Source organism: Pleurodeles waltl, chromosome 1_2, assembly GCF_031143425.1.
Source record: "Pleurodeles waltl isolate 20211129_DDA chromosome 1_2, aPleWal1.hap1.20221129, whole genome shotgun sequence".
Classification (NCBI taxonomy): domain Eukaryota; kingdom Metazoa; phylum Chordata; class Amphibia; order Caudata; family Salamandridae; genus Pleurodeles; species Pleurodeles waltl.
The window spans coordinates 1146729401-1146747634 of NC_090437.1; the positions used below are offsets into that span (position 1 = coordinate 1146729401).

General features: G+C 42.6%; 1 protein-coding gene across 1 annotated transcript in view; it reads right to left on the bottom strand.

The window, feature by feature from the left end:
• ZNF518B (zinc finger protein 518B) overlaps positions 1 to 18234 on the bottom strand; it is a 70249-nt gene that overhangs the window by 29814 nt on the left and 22201 nt on the right. The window contains exon 2 of the mRNA XM_069202808.1: positions 15551 to 15623. The gene's annotated coding sequence lies outside the window, so the exon portion shown is untranslated. The remainder of the gene's footprint in view (positions 1 to 15550; positions 15624 to 18234) is intronic.

Here is an 18234-nt window from a genome sequence, read left to right on the forward strand (position 1 = left end):
GCCTGCATACAGTGTGGTCTCTGCTCCCACTTTCTTTTTTCCTGATAGTTTTCCACATACTGGTTATGGTTTAGACCATGGGTACTAGCAAACATTTTCCCAGGGGCCAACGGTTTGGTCTGTGACGTGCCTGGGGGACGCACTGATGCCAGTTCAGTGGCGGTCGGGTGGGGTGGCTGGGGAGATTGGTGGCAAGGAAGGTGTAGGAGAAGCAAATAATATACATCTAGTGGCAGAAATAAACAATGGGAAACCAGAAAACCTGGAATTAATCCCGACTTACCCACTTTTCCAAATTGTGTGATCCTAGGCAATTGTTTAGTCTCACTTTCCCTCCTTTTTAGGGTCGAGCCTGCGTTGCATGCGCTCGCGCATGCGTTTCGCAGCAAGACTCTTTTGTATTTAGAAAAGGGCTTGGAGCCCTGTCAACTTCACGTCAGTGTTTTTTATTGGTTGGCGGGCTTCCCTAATAAAATCTGCTTGCTTTCATTAGTCGAAGGCACGCATATGTCATGCCTTTTCCGGTGGCTAGCCCTCCTCGAGCGCAGCGACCAAGTACAGAAAACATGCGAGGCTCGCTGTTTTCCATCGGGCTCGTGGACTTCTTTTTCTCTAATTTACGAGCCCGATCTCGCTTGGCAGAAGTCGAGCGCTTTACATGCTTGATTTCACTTTTTTGGGTTATGTACATAAATGCACTTTTGCCCGATAGGTGAAAAGTCGGGGTAGGAGTTTACAACGCGATCAGCTCTAACATGAGCAAACGCGAGACCCGATGCATTGTAAATGCTTGTTTTGCATTATCACATTTAAGATGACCTTGAAATACATGATTCATGGTGTGCGCTGCACAAAACCTGATTCTGTGTTGGTTTTTATTATACTATAATGTTGTTCATATATGATAGGAACCCAGGCCACCTATAAGGAAAATGTCACTTACCCAGTGTACATCACCGAACAGTGCACATACCAAGTGACTTGTCTCTTTAATTTACTATTGGTGGTGTTCTCAGGGTAAGGGAAATAATTAAGGTTTCCAAATTAATGTTTCCAAATTTATGTTTGAAAACTATCACTTTTAAATGAATACATCTCAATGCACTGATAAAATAAATAGTACTAGGGCGAAAAGGTTCTGCATGTTAACTAAATACACTTTTTTGTAATTTTGAAGAGACTGTCAGTTTTAAACTTGTGCTGCAAGATGTCTTAAAAAATGAAGGTGTGTCTAAAGTTAGGTGCAGGAGTCTCTAGTTACTTCCTCTCTTTAACACCAATTAAGTTTGAAATAAATGATTGTGTGTCTAATATTTTTATAGTTAGTGCGGAGTCGAGCAAACAGCTGGCCAGTGCTCCTGTTGCCCAAGGGGCCGCATGTAAAGGTCAGAGGGGCCGCATGAGGCCCGCGGGCCGTACTTTGTGTATCCATGGTTTAGACTCTCTAGGTCATGTGTCCTTGTGATAGTGCCATGGACCCAGGGGGCCCCTAGAGTTGTGTTGTCAGGTTGTCACGTTTTCAGTTTCCTGAGCCCAGGAACACTTCCACCTCAGGCTGTCTAAGTTGGTCGCTTTGCCCGCCGGTGGGACCGCTGCGCTATCTCCCCCACTAGGTTGTCAACATTAGAGTCCCTGGGCCCTGTTCTCCACTGAAGGCCATTTGGAGCTCTGAAGGTCTTTTACTCCCAGCTCCCTCACATTGTGAGGGCCCTGCATATGTTTCAGGTAGCAATTAGGGGGTAGTGTCTAAGGGGATCCCGTCAGGTCTCCGGCCCCCCTGCCTTTGCAGCTCTGCAAGCTCCCTCAATCACTTGTAACGATGATGCAGAGTGTTATTGTGCAGGCTGCCATGCCTTAAGTGGTTTGCCATCTTTATTCATAGTTATAAAAGCTTGATCAGGGTAGCAAGCCAACGAATAATATATTTTGTGGCTACTGGACAGTATGAGAACAATATATATGCGTGCAAGTAACAGAAGTCTGGATTGTGGAAGAATTCATTTGAAAAGATTCTAGAGTGCTTCCTGACCCACTTTGGCTCCTGCCGTAGTATCTTAGTATAGACAATGTCTTCTAGTCACAGCTGGTCAAGCTGCTTTTTTCTAGTAGAATGGGCATTGGATTTGTCAGGTAAAATTGCATTTGCTACAGACAACATAAAATACATGTTAACATCCCTTTATTAAAGGTTTGAAAGCAGCTACACCTTGTATTGTGTTCCTTGTTAAGAACTGTTTTTTTTTTTTAACATATTTAGACTTGTGTACATAGAATCTCATTACTCTAACATATAAGTGTAGTGTTCTCTGGCTGGAGTAGATCAGTTAGGTAAAACACATCAGTAGAGTAATGGTCTTATTGATGTGGAGATTCAGTAAAAGATTTGGTAAGAAAGAAGGGTGAAATCTTAGTACAACCCTATTAGAGATAAAGACAGTAAATGGCACTACTGCTGATAGTGTGTAATTCAAAATGCTTCTTGCATAAAATGTAAATAAGAAAACAAACAATCTTCCATAAAAGCCCTGGCTTCCATGAAGCCCTTGCTGGAGGCAGAGGAGATTATACAAGTGTGTACGATGTTTGAGACACAGTGAAATGAGGAAAAAAGGAGAGAAGGATCTGGTATGCAATCTCCTTCACCTCTCTACAGAAAAATTGGAGGAGTAGATTTTCACTTTCTAATTGAAGACATGGACTTGCTTTAGATGATTAAATTGAGAAATACCAAGAGGCTAAGAAGAGTTTGCACTGGCTCATCAAATGGAATGATTGGTTTTATTGGGTGACAAGGTAAGGAAGTCAGAACTAGTGATGTAGCCTTTTAGGAATGCCCAAAAATAGTTATAGCCTCTTCTCTCGGCTCCTTTTGTTGGAGACAGTGGGGGTTTCAAGTCTGGTGATGGTCTAACTGAGGATGATGACTCAGACTGGGTTGATCGTGGTAATAAAGACCACACTGGGAGACGCGGATGGAGGAAAAAAACGTTTTCTGTCTCGCCGATAGCGGCAATACAGTCAATGTCAATCTTGCCCTTTTACGACTCCACGTTTGTCACCGCCAAACCTAATCTTTCTGCTTCAACTGTAAATGTGTTGCTGTTGATTTTGGTTTACTGCCGTTGATAGGGATCTCATCCTCAACAGTGCGACAGTTGCTGCGGACCGTGGTCAATGCTTTGAAAATTATTTGTTACTTACCTGTAATTCCTGTTATCAAGTATTGGTATCTATCATAGTTTCACATGCTTGAATCAACCCCGTCATACATAGCTTATATTGGCACAAAACGTTGACCTTAATAGCTTAACTATATCATTTATAAAGAACCAAACTCCAGCGCTAACACTTTTAGAACACTCCCCGCAAAGGCATCTTCCTTCAGATTTTCAAGCACTAGTGGGAAAAGTCATGACTTATCAAGAAGGTGAGCCTCCAAGGGGAGGAGGGTGGGTCACGTGAATCTATGAAAGATACCAATATTGGAGAACAATAGTTACAGGTAAGTAAGAAGTTTTTTTTTTCCCATTGTTGGATCTTTCATATATTCACAGGCTTCGATCAGACTAGCTAGCAGTAACAAACCATACATTGTCATATGCTACACAACCCAGTAGTGGATTGTGGGTACAAACATACCTATGTATCTATATACATTTAAATGATGGAATGCTCACCTCATTGGACAAGAAGCTGAAGAACTGCTTGTCCTACAGATGAATCAGTGTGCTGCACTGAATTCAGGCAATAATGGTGGTTAAACGGATGCCTGTTTTTCCATGTTGCAGCACACCATATACTCTCGATAGGCACTCCAGCAAATAGGGCTGAAGATGTAGATACTTAAAGGTTGCCCGCCCTTAGAATGGCAGAACTAAATTGCTGCTGAGAGCCACCTTGCTATGGTAGCTTTAAAGACCGGACCTCCCTTGTTGTGTTCATATGGCACGTATATCTGCTTCGTAGTACAGAGATGCTTTGTGCAATGCAAATAGAATTTCAAGCACCTTTTAACGTCATGGGTATGCAATGCTCGTTCTACAGGTGTGTGTAGATCTGGGGAAAAATCCTTGAGCACAACAGGTCTGTTGAGATAAAAAGTTGTTGGCACATTAGGTATTAGGTAACTTTGGGTTTGTTCGGAGAACCATAGTATTATTTTTGAATTGCAAGAAAGGTTCTTATTATGAAAGCCTGAAGTTCGCTTACCCTCCTTGCGGAAGTGAAGGCCAAAAGCAAAGCTACCTTCCAAGTGAGGAATCTAAGTTCTGCCCTGTGAACAGGCTCTTGCGGGCTCTTCATGAGTTGCAACAATACTGTGCTAAGTTGGCAGGTTGGTGGAGGTGCCTTTATCAAAGGAAAAACCCTGAATAGGCCTTATGGAAATTGCGTGATCAATCTGTTTCACCACAGAGAAGAGGAAGCAGACGTTCTTCTGTATCTTGAAATGGCTGCAAGGTGCACTCTAATTGAAGAATGTACTAGGCCAGATTTGGCAAGAGAAAGAAGATATGGGAAAACCTGTTAATGAGGTGCTGAGATCAGATGGAAGTTGGACTGTTGTCACCATAGGCAAAAGCGTTTCCATTTCTTTTCAAGTTTTTATGGTAGTGTCACCTCTGGCTCTTGCTAAGCTCTCACTACAGCCCTCTGGGGTATCTAGGTGTTGCAGCTCACAGAATTCAGGAGCCAGGCCAATAAACGTAGCAAAGTCCAGCTTGATGACGGACATGCTTATGGTTCATGGAGAGCAAATCCTTCCAGGCTCCAGTTGAATATGATTTTCTTCTGATAGCAGCAGAAGCTCCATGAAACAGTGCTGTCTGGGCTGTGGAGCATAGTGGATCAGCCGGCATGGTTCCCTTTACATTTTCCTGAGAACCCTGGGAATGAGAAGGAATTGGGGGGGGGGGGAATCACCCTGAGTTCCAGGAAGTTTAGGTGCATTTTGGATTGCGAGGAATTCTCCTTGCCACTTATTTGTAGATGGGCTCCCTAGCCCTCTAGAGAAGCATCTATTGTGGTTACGTATTTGGTAATCATTGAAAGGAATGATACCCCCATTTAGAGATTGTTGGAGTTTAGCCATCACGGAAGCCCTTTTCTTATAGCTGGTGTGATGTGAATGACATTGTCGCATGAACCCAATGTTTGTCCAGTTCTTCTTGGAGAGGTCTCATATTGACATTAGCACAAGGCACTAGGTGAATGGCTGATGACATCATGCTGTGAAATTATCTGAGAAGACAGACAGAAATGAACAATTGTAGGCAGGTTGTTGTAGTCTCAGGCGTTTGCTGGCCAGACGTTGAGATATGGAAATACCTGCAGGCCTTTCTGTTTGAGATGTGCTGCCACTGGGGCATGACAATTTGTGAAAATCCAGGGAACTGACCTGAAACGAAAGGGAAGAACCTGGAATTGATTGTGTGTGCCAGATATTGTGAATTGAAGAAACTTTATACACACAGCGAGAACAGCCACAACAGCGTGAACTCAATTGGCGGTATTAGAGCACTGGTCATATTGTTCACAGTTACCTTATAAGAGTAATTTCTTGTGGCTCTGCCCTTAAAACACTTGAAATTAGTGAATACTTTACTGGAACATAAATCCTCAAAGTGAAAGCGGCTTTACTGGCACAGCGGGAGAGCTGATACTACAATACTCACTGCACTCTGGAATCTCGTCCCTTAATCCTTTGCAGGGCATTTGTTTTCATAACATTTTTCTCATAACTCAGCCAGTGGTGGTCATAGGACTATAGGACCACCACCAAAACGTTCACAATGTGCTCTTTCTGTCTACATCATCTCTGCCCCCCCAACCCTCCACTAGGTTAATGGAGACCTCAAAAAAAAAAAAAAATCCCCCCCTACTACTAAGTATCTGTTTAACCTTTCTCATGGCTGGAACTTTTGTTTTGCAGCTGAGAGTAGGTTGTGTTTTAAGGGCCTTTGTAATTTCATTGCCATAGGCTTATTAGACCTGAATATGTGTAATGTACTACGCCTCTAGTGGCTAAATTTATGGTTGCACTGCATTACTTACTGCCATTTTTGTGTGGTTATGTTCTCTAGGGGCTAACTATACAGTTACATGACCATGTTTCTTACAAATGCTATTTTCATTGTGGGGTCGTCTAGCTGCTCTTCTAAACAGTCATATCAACATACTAAAATATGTGCGACATGGAAACTTGCCCCATAATGCTTTGCAGGGCATTACTTTTACAAAGCATTTTTGCTCACAGCTCAGCGTCTGATGGTCCTAGGCAACGGGGCCACCACCAAAACATTCACAACAATGTGCTCTTACTGTCTAGGTTACTGGGTAGTTGGGACCACAAAATAATAAACCCCCCACCATTCAGTATCTGTTTAACTTTTCTCATGGCTAGAGCTTTTGTTTTACAGGTGACAGCAGGGTGTGTTTTAAGGGCCTTCTTTGTAATCTCATTGTTATGGGCCTATTAGCTCTGAATATGTGTAATGTACTATGCCTTCTAGAGGCTACATATATGGTTGCGCTTCATTACATTCTGCATTTTTTGTGTGATTATGCCCTCTGGGGGCAAACTACACAAATGCTATTTTCATTGTGGGGTCGGCTAGGGGCTGTTCTTAGCATTACAGTCATATCAACATATTAAAATATTTGCGGCAGGAAACGTGTCCCATAATGCTTTGCAGGGCATTACTTTTACAAAACATTTTTGCTCATAACTCAGCCTGTGCTGGTCCTAGGACAATGGGACCACCTTCAAAACGCTGACCACAGTCTGGGTACCCACACAATGTTAGTGGGGGCTACAAAATAATAATTCCTACCACCTTTAATTATTGTTTTAAGCTTTCTCATGGCTGGAACTTTTGTTTTACAGCTGAAAGAAGATCTGTTTTATGGACCTTGTTTATAATATCATTGTAATAGTTCTGCTAGCCTGTGTAACGCATTATGGCCCTCATTACAACCTTGGCGGGCGCAGAGGCCGCCCGCCAAGGTTTTACCGCCAAGCAGCTGCAATCCCGCCAGCCCGGCGGGGATGTCGGCCGTAACACTGGAGCCGGCACCTAATGGAGCCAGCGGTGTTGCGGCCGTGCGGCGGGTGCAGCTGCACCCGTCGCGCTTTTCACGGTCTGCTGTGCAGACAGTGAAAAGCAGGGTGGGGCTGTGCCTGGGGGCCCCTGCACTGCCCATGCCAAGTGCAGGGGGCCCCAAGGGCCCGCGACTCCCCTTCCCGCCAGCCTTTCCATGGCAGTCTCTACCACCATGGACAGGCTGGCCGGAAAGGGACTCGTAATCCCCTGGGCAGCGCTGCTGGCAGATTAAAACCGCTGGGACAACAGCCCTGGCGGTCTTTGACCGCCAGGGTTGTAATGAGGCCCTATGTCCTCTACGGGCTAAATATATAGTTATAATGCATTACTTTATCTCAATCTTTTTTTCATGTGGGTATGCTCTTGAAGGGCTGACTGCATGGTTACATGACCATGCTTTTTCCAAATGCTGTTTTTACTGTGGTGTTCTCTAGGGGCTGTTATGAGCATTGCAGTCAACATATTATAATACTTGTGGCACAAAAACTCACCCCCTAATGCTTCGCAGGGCATTAGTTTTACAAAACATTTTGGCTCATAACTCAGCTGTGGTGGTCCTAGGACAATGGGACCACCTTCAAAACGCTCTGTCTACATCATCTCTGGGTTCCCATACTAGGTTAGTGGGGACCCCAAAATAATAACCCCTCCCACCCTTCACTGTCTTGTAAGCTTTCTCATGGCTACAGCTTTTGTTTTACAACTGGGAGAAGTTTTGTTTTAAAGGCCTTGTTTGTAATGTCATTGAAGTAGGCCTGCTAGCCCTACAAATGCCTTCTAGGGGCTAAGTATATGGTTACACTGCATTACTTTCTCCTATATTTTTTCATGGGGTATCCACTCTTGGGGCTTACAATATGGTTAGGTGACCATGTTTCTTACAAATTATATTTTTGTTATGGTGTCATCTATGGGCTGTTTTGAGCATTACAGCCTAATGCCAAAAGTTTATTTCCGATAAAGGTTTACATAATAATTGTATGTTTTAATAATATCTCATTATTACAATTATGACCATAATTCAGGCCAACTTATCACCCTTATTATACTATGACTGTTTGAAAACTCTTGATAGGTTTGGGTGACCCTTCTAGATTATTTCTCATATTAATCCTCTCTGGCTGTCGTGTGTCTTTTTTTTTTGGGGGGGGGGGGTGATTGTGTTAGCCAACCAGTATCTCTCATGGTGGGCTGGTGAAAGTGGTATTCTATTAGAGTTAGCATGGTAGATTTAAATTAAGATGCTAAATGGCAACATTTTCATTTTTTGGTGCAGACAGAGGAAGCAGGTAAATGGAAGTGCTTTCGTTAGATGCAGGACCACTGGAATTATATGGCAGGAAAAGACAAAATTATGAGGCAGAGTTGACCAATTTGGAGGGCAAGCAAAGTCCAGTCATGAATTTACAATGCCAATAGCTCTAACACTACTGCACTGAAAATGCTTGTTTTTATTTTGTGCTTGGGACAAGAAGAACCAACACCATGCAGCACAAACCATTTGGCTGCCAGTTTACGGGAAAGGGAACTGTTTGCAGTTGAGGTAATTTTTGTGTTCATATGTAAATACTGTTCGAACTTGTATTTATGGTTCTTTATTGCAAAGCTTTTATTATTAGGGTGAGCACTCTAAATAAATGTTGTACGGTTACACTGCGCTACTGAGTGGTTCCAGTATAAAATAAAAAAATAAAAAAGTGTACACATGTCTGAAAAGTTTAACAATACGAGGCTATGTATAATGCTCCCAGAATGCTCTGATTAGATGCAAGTGTTTGCAGAACTGTGTAAGCAAGATTGACAATTCTTTGCTTTCACAATAAAATGTTCAGACAAGAAATGCAAATAGGAAAAAAAACGTTTTGGCAAATTACTGTGACATTTTAGGTAATATTGCTTTGAAGCATCATTTAGTAAAGTGTGCTGATTCAGGCTTTACAAATCAGTGTATCATTTTTAGCAAGATGATGGGAAACATGAAAAATAAGCACTGGCAAAGCCAACAGAGCCTACATTGGTTGTCAGTTTTTAGCTTTGTCACTGCATGTCTTGTTTTGACATGCCTTCTGTAACACTTTGTTGTTGTGGGAGCTGTCAGGCCCTCAACATTGTAACAAACATTGAGAAAAAGCAAATAACGTTTTTTGGCCTCAAAAAGCAGACATTGTCACAGTAGTTCCTGGCACTAAACAAAACTACTTTGTGTACCAATATGCTGGTTGTAAAAGAGCAGAATGCTGTCAATCACAGTAAAGCCAGCCGATAGATGGATAGAGAGAGAAATAGAATTTGAATAAAAACAAAATGCCTTGCTTATCGCCAGACCTAATTGGGGGCTCAATTCTTAAAGAAAGTCACAAAAGGGCACCCAGGATATATGTCTTTGCATTAGCGGCTTTCATGAATGCACAAGAATTTACAAAAGTAGACCAGGAAATTGTACTCCTAAAAAATATTTGTGAGCTGTATTTTAGCATGAGCAAGTGTGCATGTGTAGATTTGCTCATGTGAAAATCTATTGAGCGTTTACAAGTTCACTTTGTTCCCAACCCTGGAAGAACTTTCTGGTTCTGCCCTTGTCAGGAGTAAATTATCAACCTTTCCCAGTATGGGAAACGATCAGGGAAGAGCTTCTGAAAATATTTAAAACATGCAAGCTAGTAGGTTTGCAAAGACTCAGAGGCATTTCAGCCCCAGAACTATTGGTATTTGCTTCCACCAGCCCCAGTATGTAGATGTGCGGAAAGGTGGCAAAATAAGGAACATTGCTAGCATTCAAGCCCTACTATAGTATTAGCCTTGGCATAATCAGAGGCTGTTATCAAAGTTCTTACATAATTTGACTACTACCATAATTTGTAGCCACACTACATGGCACCAACGATTTGCAGATTTTCTTAAAGGACAAGTAGATTTAAAAAGCAACCTGTCCCATGGACAAGTAGATATTTTATGAAATCCCACACCCCTGCATTCTCCCGGTTTTTCTTTATGAGGAAAAGCAAGAAGAGAAAACCACTCCCTTCTGAGAGTGTGGAACTTTTCCTATGGCACTCGTGATCAACAAGGGTAGCACTTCCTTCTTGAGAAGATGGGGGAGGTGTAGTCGACACTAAAATGTTGTCACTGCTTCCTGCCAGAGTCTCTTTGCGGTGTTGTTTGCTTTCTTCGTGGCTGTTACTTGGTGTATGCAGTTGTTGGCGGCACAGCTAATGCTGCTGATAGACAGGGTGAAAGGGCTGATAGGGTTGATACAATTGCTTTTGTTGATATCCTCCAGAAAAGGAATAGGTACCATTTCCACCAGCACCTCTTAAAGGCGTCTTCTGGAACTGAAGGGTACCCAATGACCTTGTGGTTTCTGTGTCCGCTTTGATCGCTGCACTTGTCAACAATGTGCTTCCCTAGTAAGGCATTGCCATCATATGACATGTCTAAGATTTTCGTTTGCATTTCAGGATGAAATGCTGTTGCCTTAAGCCAACCTTGGCACCTAAGGACCTATGGTCCTGCGAGGTGACAAAACTCAAGGGAAGCCATGTTCATAGTGTAATTGATCATTTTGGATGCTGATATTTCTACCTCTAGGAATATTTTCCTTGTTTCCCTTATCTTGCCCTCTGGCAGAAAATCTAGATATGCAGAAATGTCTGACCACATCTAGCGGCATTGCCTGCCCAGGATCACTAGAGAGTTCAGAGCAGGTATAGTAGTGCTTGAGATGGTAGAAAACCGTTAGCCTATGTAGTCAAGATGCCTGCCCTTCTTGTCAGGCAATGTTGAGATGGACGTAAAAGGTTTTTTTTGACCGGCACTGAGCAGCTTGTATAATAACTAAGACTGGTTTTAGGTGTCCTACCAGACATGCCAGGGAATCTCCAGAGGCCTTGTACTTCATGTTGATTCTCTGAAGTACCTCAGTCACTGTGGCAGGGGTTGCCATTATTTTTATCCCTTTCTCCAAGATATAGAGATATAGTCAACTACAGGGATTGCCTCTCACTGTCTTTCTTGAATGCTCCTTAAAGTCATACAGGAAGAAAAACGATTGCTTCACTGTGATTAGAAGCTGAAATCATGTATCTGCTCTCGCTCTCTCTCCTTCTTTCTCTCTCTCTCCATGTGTGTGAAAACTACCAATATCCTCTGGTGGAGAGTCTACTGTTTGAGGTGCTTGAGAAGATGGTGCAGGAATGACAGGCTGCACAGGCCGAACTGGGGGATCTCGTAGAGAACCACCAGTGTACATGGTACCATGAAACTAACACCAACATGTTTGATACCAAACATGCCTAGGTTTGGAGTAGCCATTTTGTAGTAGGGTCACTCGTGTTGACCAGTGTCCACTACATACCTTAAGATGGCTTTCCTGCACTTACAGAGTCCAGGATTGGCCTAGAGTCTGTAGTGGTACCCTGCTCATGCAGGGGTATCATCACACTTGGAGACAGGCACCCTGCCCTTGCAGGCCTTGAAAAATCATAAAAATAAAAATGTTACTAGACCTGCAGGTCGAGTAGCTTAAATAATCTACTCGACCCAACTGTAATGTACTTGACCCGGAAACAGGTCTCAAATTGTGTGATCCTAGGCAAATATTGTATTTTACAGTTGCCTTTGTACTCATTCTCATGAGTGCACCTTCAAATATGAGTTCAGCATTTCTGCTGTAAAAAAAAAAAAAAAAAAAAAACTCTTGTTTGATTAAATATACTAAACCTTTGCTCCATGCATAATAAATCTAGCACAAATTTAGGGTACACATGATCCATGCATGACTTTCCTGTTAGTTTACTAATAGCTTTGCCAATAGGGCAGGAGTGTTTCTCAGTTTATGTTTAAACACTCACTTTTAATAAATATATTACTAAAGCATGATGTGGTAGCGCACTGTCATTTACAGACAGTAAATTTCCAAGAAATGTCCAAAAACTGTCCCACTAACTTGCAGCTTTACTGATAAAACTATATAACGTATTAACTATAATCTGTGAAAATTGGGTCTCCGAAAACATTTATCATTTTGTTCGGACTTTTTTTTTTTTTCATTCTATTAAAATACTTTTTTCATCACACAGAAGTACATAAAAAAGGTCTTTCACAGCTACTGGAATATATTTTGAAATGTTTTAATTCGACTTTGTTATATAAATGTTGTGTGTTAGGAAAAAGCCATACAAAAACCCTTTCAAATCACATAGGTCAGACAGTTCACTTTACACAATCCTGGAACTCTGCAGTCACAAGGAAAAGTATTTCCATTGCAAGAAGACAAACTGACATTTGACCTCTGTCTCTGAACACAGAGCAAATGTGCAAGAATAAGAGGCATCTTAATCGCTAATTCCGTTTCAGACTGAACAGCAAACCTTTTCTTTGTCTACTAGCCAGAAGGCTAGTGGAATCTAAAAATAGCTCGACCTCATAAAATAAAACTTGCCAATGCGAGTGGTCCAGTAGATTTTTCGAACCTTGCCTTGGGCTGAAAGGCCTACCAGAGGGGTGATTTATAATGTCTAAGTGCAGTGGTTAGGTTTGGCACTGAAAGGGTGGATGTACACTTTCACGCAGGCTGCAATGGAAGGCCTGCAGTCACAGTTTGCATGGGCTCTTATGGGTGGCATAATACATGCTGCAGCCCATAGGGGACATCTGGTGCACCACTGCCTTAGGTACCATATACTAAGGTCTTACATAGGTGCACCAGTATGCCTATTGAGGGTGTAAAAAGGTTTACTTGCAATCAAATTTAGGGAGAGAGCACTGGCACTTGGGCCATGGTTAGCAGGATCCCGGTGCAGTACAGTCCAAAACATATGAACAACAGGCAAAAAAATGAGGGGTACTACAACCAGAACTCAACTTACTAAAGTGATTCAAAGAGTTGCTAAAAGTCTCTATTCTTTCAGCCTCACAGTCAGATATGGTGGTAGGGAAGGCATCAGCTTTACTGGTGAACGTCTCGACCACCAATCTGTCCAGCATGGGATGTTGTGTAAGAAAGTCAAGGTCACCTGGTGATGGTCTATAGCAATGGGTGATCTGCCTGTTGAATGGAGGACCAGATCATGGTTTTGTATAAGTGCCCAAGAATGTATCTGTGTGGATCTCACTGAATAGCAGATGCCTGGCCAGTCTGGCAGACCTCTGTCAGAACGTTAGTCTGCATCTTCATAGTAGTTAGTTATAGGTCAAGTACTTCTGCTGCAGGTCGCATAATGACAGCAAGTAGATGCTTTCCTCAATTGCAGGGCCAGGAGATAAGACAAAGCCAGTGTCTGGAGTAATATTGAGGCTACTGGCATTCTGTAGTTCTGCATACCTGTTGCATTCATCATACTGTGGGACAAAATCATCCCTTTCATCCAAACTGTCATTGTCTGAATCAGTGCAAAATAAATTTTGGCAAGGCCTGAACTCTGCTCTGGTATCTTGAGGCCTGAAGGCACGCCAAAGGGAGCCAGAAAGTGCTGAAGATATACAGCATGGCTTCCCTAAAAGCCTCAAATTGCTAAGACATCGCCAATGGACCCAGGTATGTGTGTTGTACTTGGACCAAGCTGGGAACAGACTCCTCAGGAGATCGGGAGAGAGTCTGAGTGGCATGTTGATACCCTCACTCCTTCTCTGGAGTTCGAGAGTGGTGTGAAGGAGCTCTCTCATCCTGACAAGCATGGTCCCTGGAACACAGGAGCTGGGCCCAAGTGTCTCCCACAGTCCAGTGGCCCTTCTGTCCAAATTTGGTGGAGGTAAGTCCTTGCCTCCCCACGCCAGACATCAAACCTGTGTACTGCGTGATTTGCAGCTGCTCCGGCTTCTGTGCACTTCTCCAAGGATTCCTTTGTGCACAGCCTAGCCTGGGTCCCCAGCACTCCGTCCTGCAGTGCTCAACCCTCTGAGTTGGACTCCAACTTCGTGAGACCCTCCTTTTGTGACTCACAGAACTTCCAAGTGCCTGTTCAGGTGCTTCTGCGGGTGCTGCCTGCTTCTGAGTGGGCTCTCTGTGTTGCTGAGCGCCCCCCCCCAGTCTCCTCCTCCAAGGGGCGACATCCTGGTCCTTCATGGTCACCAGCAGCACCCAAAAACCTCTACCGCAACCCTTGCAGCTAGCAAGGCTTGTTTGCGGTATTTCTGCGTGGGAACACTTCTGCAACATCCAGCACGCCGTGGGACATCTTCCATCCAAAGGAGAAGTTCCTAGCCCTTTTGGTTGTTGCAGAATCTTTGGCTTCTTCCACCCAGAGGCAGCCCTTTTGAACCTTCATCCAGGGTTTCCTGGGCTCCTGCCCCCCCTGGACACTATTGCGACTCTTGGACTTGGTCCCCTTCCTTTTCAGGTCCAGGAATCCGTCTTCAGTGTTTTGCTGGTGCTTGTGGTTATTGCAGAATCCCCCTATCACGACTATTGTGTCTTCCTGGGGTAGTAGGGTAAATTTACTCCTACTTTCTAGGGTTTGGGCTGGGGTATTTTGGACACCCTTACTGTTTTCTCACAGTCCCAGCGACCCTCTACAATCTCCCAAAGGTCTGGGGTCCATTCGTGATTCACATTCCACTTTTGGGGTATATGGTTTGTGTTGCCCCTGGACCTATGTTCACCTATTGCATCCTATTGTGATTCTACATTGTTTGCACTACTTTTCTTACTGTTACTTACCTGTTTTGGGTTTGTGTACATATAACTTGTGTATATTGCTTACCTCCTAAGTGAGGGTGTTCTCTGAGATACTTTTGGCATACTATCACTAAAATAAAGTACCTTTATTTTTAGTAACTCTGAGGATTGTGTTTTCTTATGATATTGTGCTATATGATATAAGTGGTATAGTAGGAGCTTTGCATGTCTCCTAGTTCAGCCTAAGCTGTTTTGCCATGGCTACCTTCTATCAGCCTAAACTGCTAGAAACACCTCTGTTCTACTAATAAGGGATAACTGGACCTAGCACAGGGTGTAAGTACCACATGGTACCCACTATAAGCCAGGCCAGCCTCCAACAATCATTGTGGGGAACATGGCTGCTGCTGTAAAATAAAACAAAGAAAGTAGCATATTCCTTGCCTCAGAGGCCTTGATGGGACAGACATTTTTTGTTACAAAAGCTAGGACATTTTTCATTACGTTATATTGACAAAGTATATTATGCATCATGCTCTATATGTTTTGTTTCAACATTTCTAGTCTGCAGAGTGACAAAACTCGGGGGCAGGAAAACTATGGGCATTAAAGAGAGTCATTTTCTTGTGCACGCCGCAGTTTCAAACCACGCCTATTACTACAAAGCTCACAGTTTCAACCTCCATCACAGCCCCCTTTTGACTGCTTGAGACTGAGCAGGTGTGAATACAAAAAAGATTTTACTTTGTAAACACTATAAGAACTGACATTGTCATTGCCTGTTCACAAATGTAACTTTGCAGATTGAATGAGAACAGACACACACAATACTTACATTCAGTTGAAAGCTTGGGGCCACAAATGCAATGGGAAAGGAGATGGCTAGATCATCTATCAACAAGTTCATACTACGGATATAAAATTAGAAATGGTTAAATCGATAAGTATCTTTACAAAAAGGTAGTGTAATAAAGTAACATTTTTAAATCCCTTAACAACACAAGGAAGCACAACAGCAATTGCACTCTCGAGCCTTAGCAGGAAAAACAAAAAACACACACAAAAACGCAAAACCCTTCTACATCCAGAGCAGAACTAGTTGGCCACTGTTACAAAACCTGTAAGGTCCAAAAACCTAAAACGTTTTTTTTTTTTTTTTAGGGGGTTGTGAATTGGGGGAGAATTAGTTGACTGATCTAATATGATCAAAGTGTCCTTCATTTTGGCATACATAATCCTGGTAAACAAAGTTGTCAGCATATAATTCTACCAGCCCCACTCCAAGCCACCACCTTTTGAAGTCTTTTACAGTTCTACTATGACCTCACATTAGTTGTTCATCACTACAGGGAGTGCAGAATTATTAGGCAAGTTGTATTTTTGAGGATTAATTTTATTATTGAACAACAACCATGTTCTCAATGAACCCAAAAAACTCAAATATCAAAGCTGAATATTTTTGGAAGTAGTTTTTAGTTTGTTTTTAGTTTTAGCTATGTTAGGGGGATATCTGTGTGTGCAGGTGACTATTACTGTGCATAATTATTAGGCAACTTAACAAAAAACAAATATATACCCATTTCAATTATTTATTATTACCAGTGAAACCAATATAACATCTCAACATTCACAAATATACATTTCTGACATTCAAAAACAAAACAAAAACAAATCAGTGACCAATATAGCCACCTTTCTTTGCAAGGACACTCAAAAGCCTGCCATCCATGGATTCTGTCAGTGTTTTGATCTGTTCACCATCAACATTGCGTGCAGCAGCAACCACAGCCTCCCAGACACTGTTCAGAGAGGTGTACTGTTTTCCCTCCTTGTAAATCTCACATTTGATGATGGACCACAGGTTCTCAATGGGGTTCAGATCAGGTGAACAAGGAGGCCATGTCATTAGATTTCCTTCTTTTATACCCTTTCTTGCCAGCCACGCTGTGGAGTACTTGGACGCGTGTGATGGAGCATTGTCCTGCATGAAAATCATGTTTTTCTTGAAGGATGCAGACTTCTTCCTGTACCACTGCTTGAAGAAGGTGTCTTCCAGGAACTGGCAGCAGGACTGGGAGTTGAGCTTGACTCCATCCTCAACCCGAAAAGGCCCCACAAGCTCATCTTTGATGATACCAGCCCAAACCAGTACTCCACCTCCACCTTGCTGGCGTCCGAGTCGGACTGGAGCTCTCTGCCCTTTACCAATCCAGCCACGGGCCCATCCATCTGGCCCATCAAGACTCACTCTCATTTCATCAGTCCATAAAACCTTAGAAAAATCAGTCTTGAGATATTTCTTGGCCCAGTCTTGACGTTTCAGCTTGTGTGTCTTGTTCAGTGGTGGTCGTCTTTCAGCCTTTCTTACCTTGGCCATGTCTCTGAGTATTGCACACCTTGTGCTTTTGGGCACTCCAGTGAAATATGGCCAAACTGGTGGCAAGTGGCATCGTGGCAGCTGCACGCTTGACTTTTCTCAGTTCATGGGCAGTTATTTTGCGCCTTGGTTTTTCCACACGCTTCTTGTGACCCTGTTGACTATTTTGAATGAAACGCTTGATTGTTCGATGATCACGCTTCAGAAGCTTTGCAATTTTAAGAGTTCTGCATCCCTCTGCAAGATATCTCTCTATTTTTGACTTTTCTGAGCCTGTCAAGTCCTTCTTTTGACCCATTTTGCCAAAGGAAAGGAAGTTGCCTAATAATTATGCACACCTGATATAGGGTGTTGATGTCATTAGACCACACCCCTTCTCATTACAGAGATGCACATCACCTAATATGCTTAATTGGTAGTAGGCTTTCGAGCCTATACAGCTTGGAGTAAGACAACATGCATGAAGAGGATGATGTGGTCAAAATACTAATTTGCCTAATAATTCTGCACTCCCTGTATGCATAGTTATTACCCTCACCTTGTCTAAAAGGGATGGTCACAAATAATGGTCATTACCTACCACGTTAAGAGTTTAGTTTCGCTTGGATAAGGGTTTCATATATCTAACCAATATTGCACTTTTCAAATCAAAAGAGATGACTCCTTGAGTAGCAAGGATCTTCACAACTAAGCAAAAAAATATCAGGTCTTGAAATCAATAAAGAGGCTTGGGTGTGGTTTTCTTCTGAGAGAGATTTGTAATGGTTGCAGAGAAATGCAATATCTCAGCATAATAATTCTGCTCTTGTGCCATCGACTTCGCAGCTGAATATCAGAGGAATGCGGTTGCTATGACATTTCATTAGCTTATTAGTATCCAAGTATTAGGTCAGAAAGCGGAGTCTAATGGCAGGTTTTTTCTTAATAGCTCACTTTTAAATATCTAAGGCCATACACGTACAGACTTACCGGGCTATTAGAGATCTCTTACAGGGAAGACTGTAAAAATGAAGTTTTTTAATTAGTACAAACTAATTTCAAATGGACCCTCTGCTTGACTGGCAAATGGGAGCCTAATACTTTCAAACAAAATATGACAGACTTTTGCAACATATTTTGTAAACCCAAGCAAGTTATTTTGT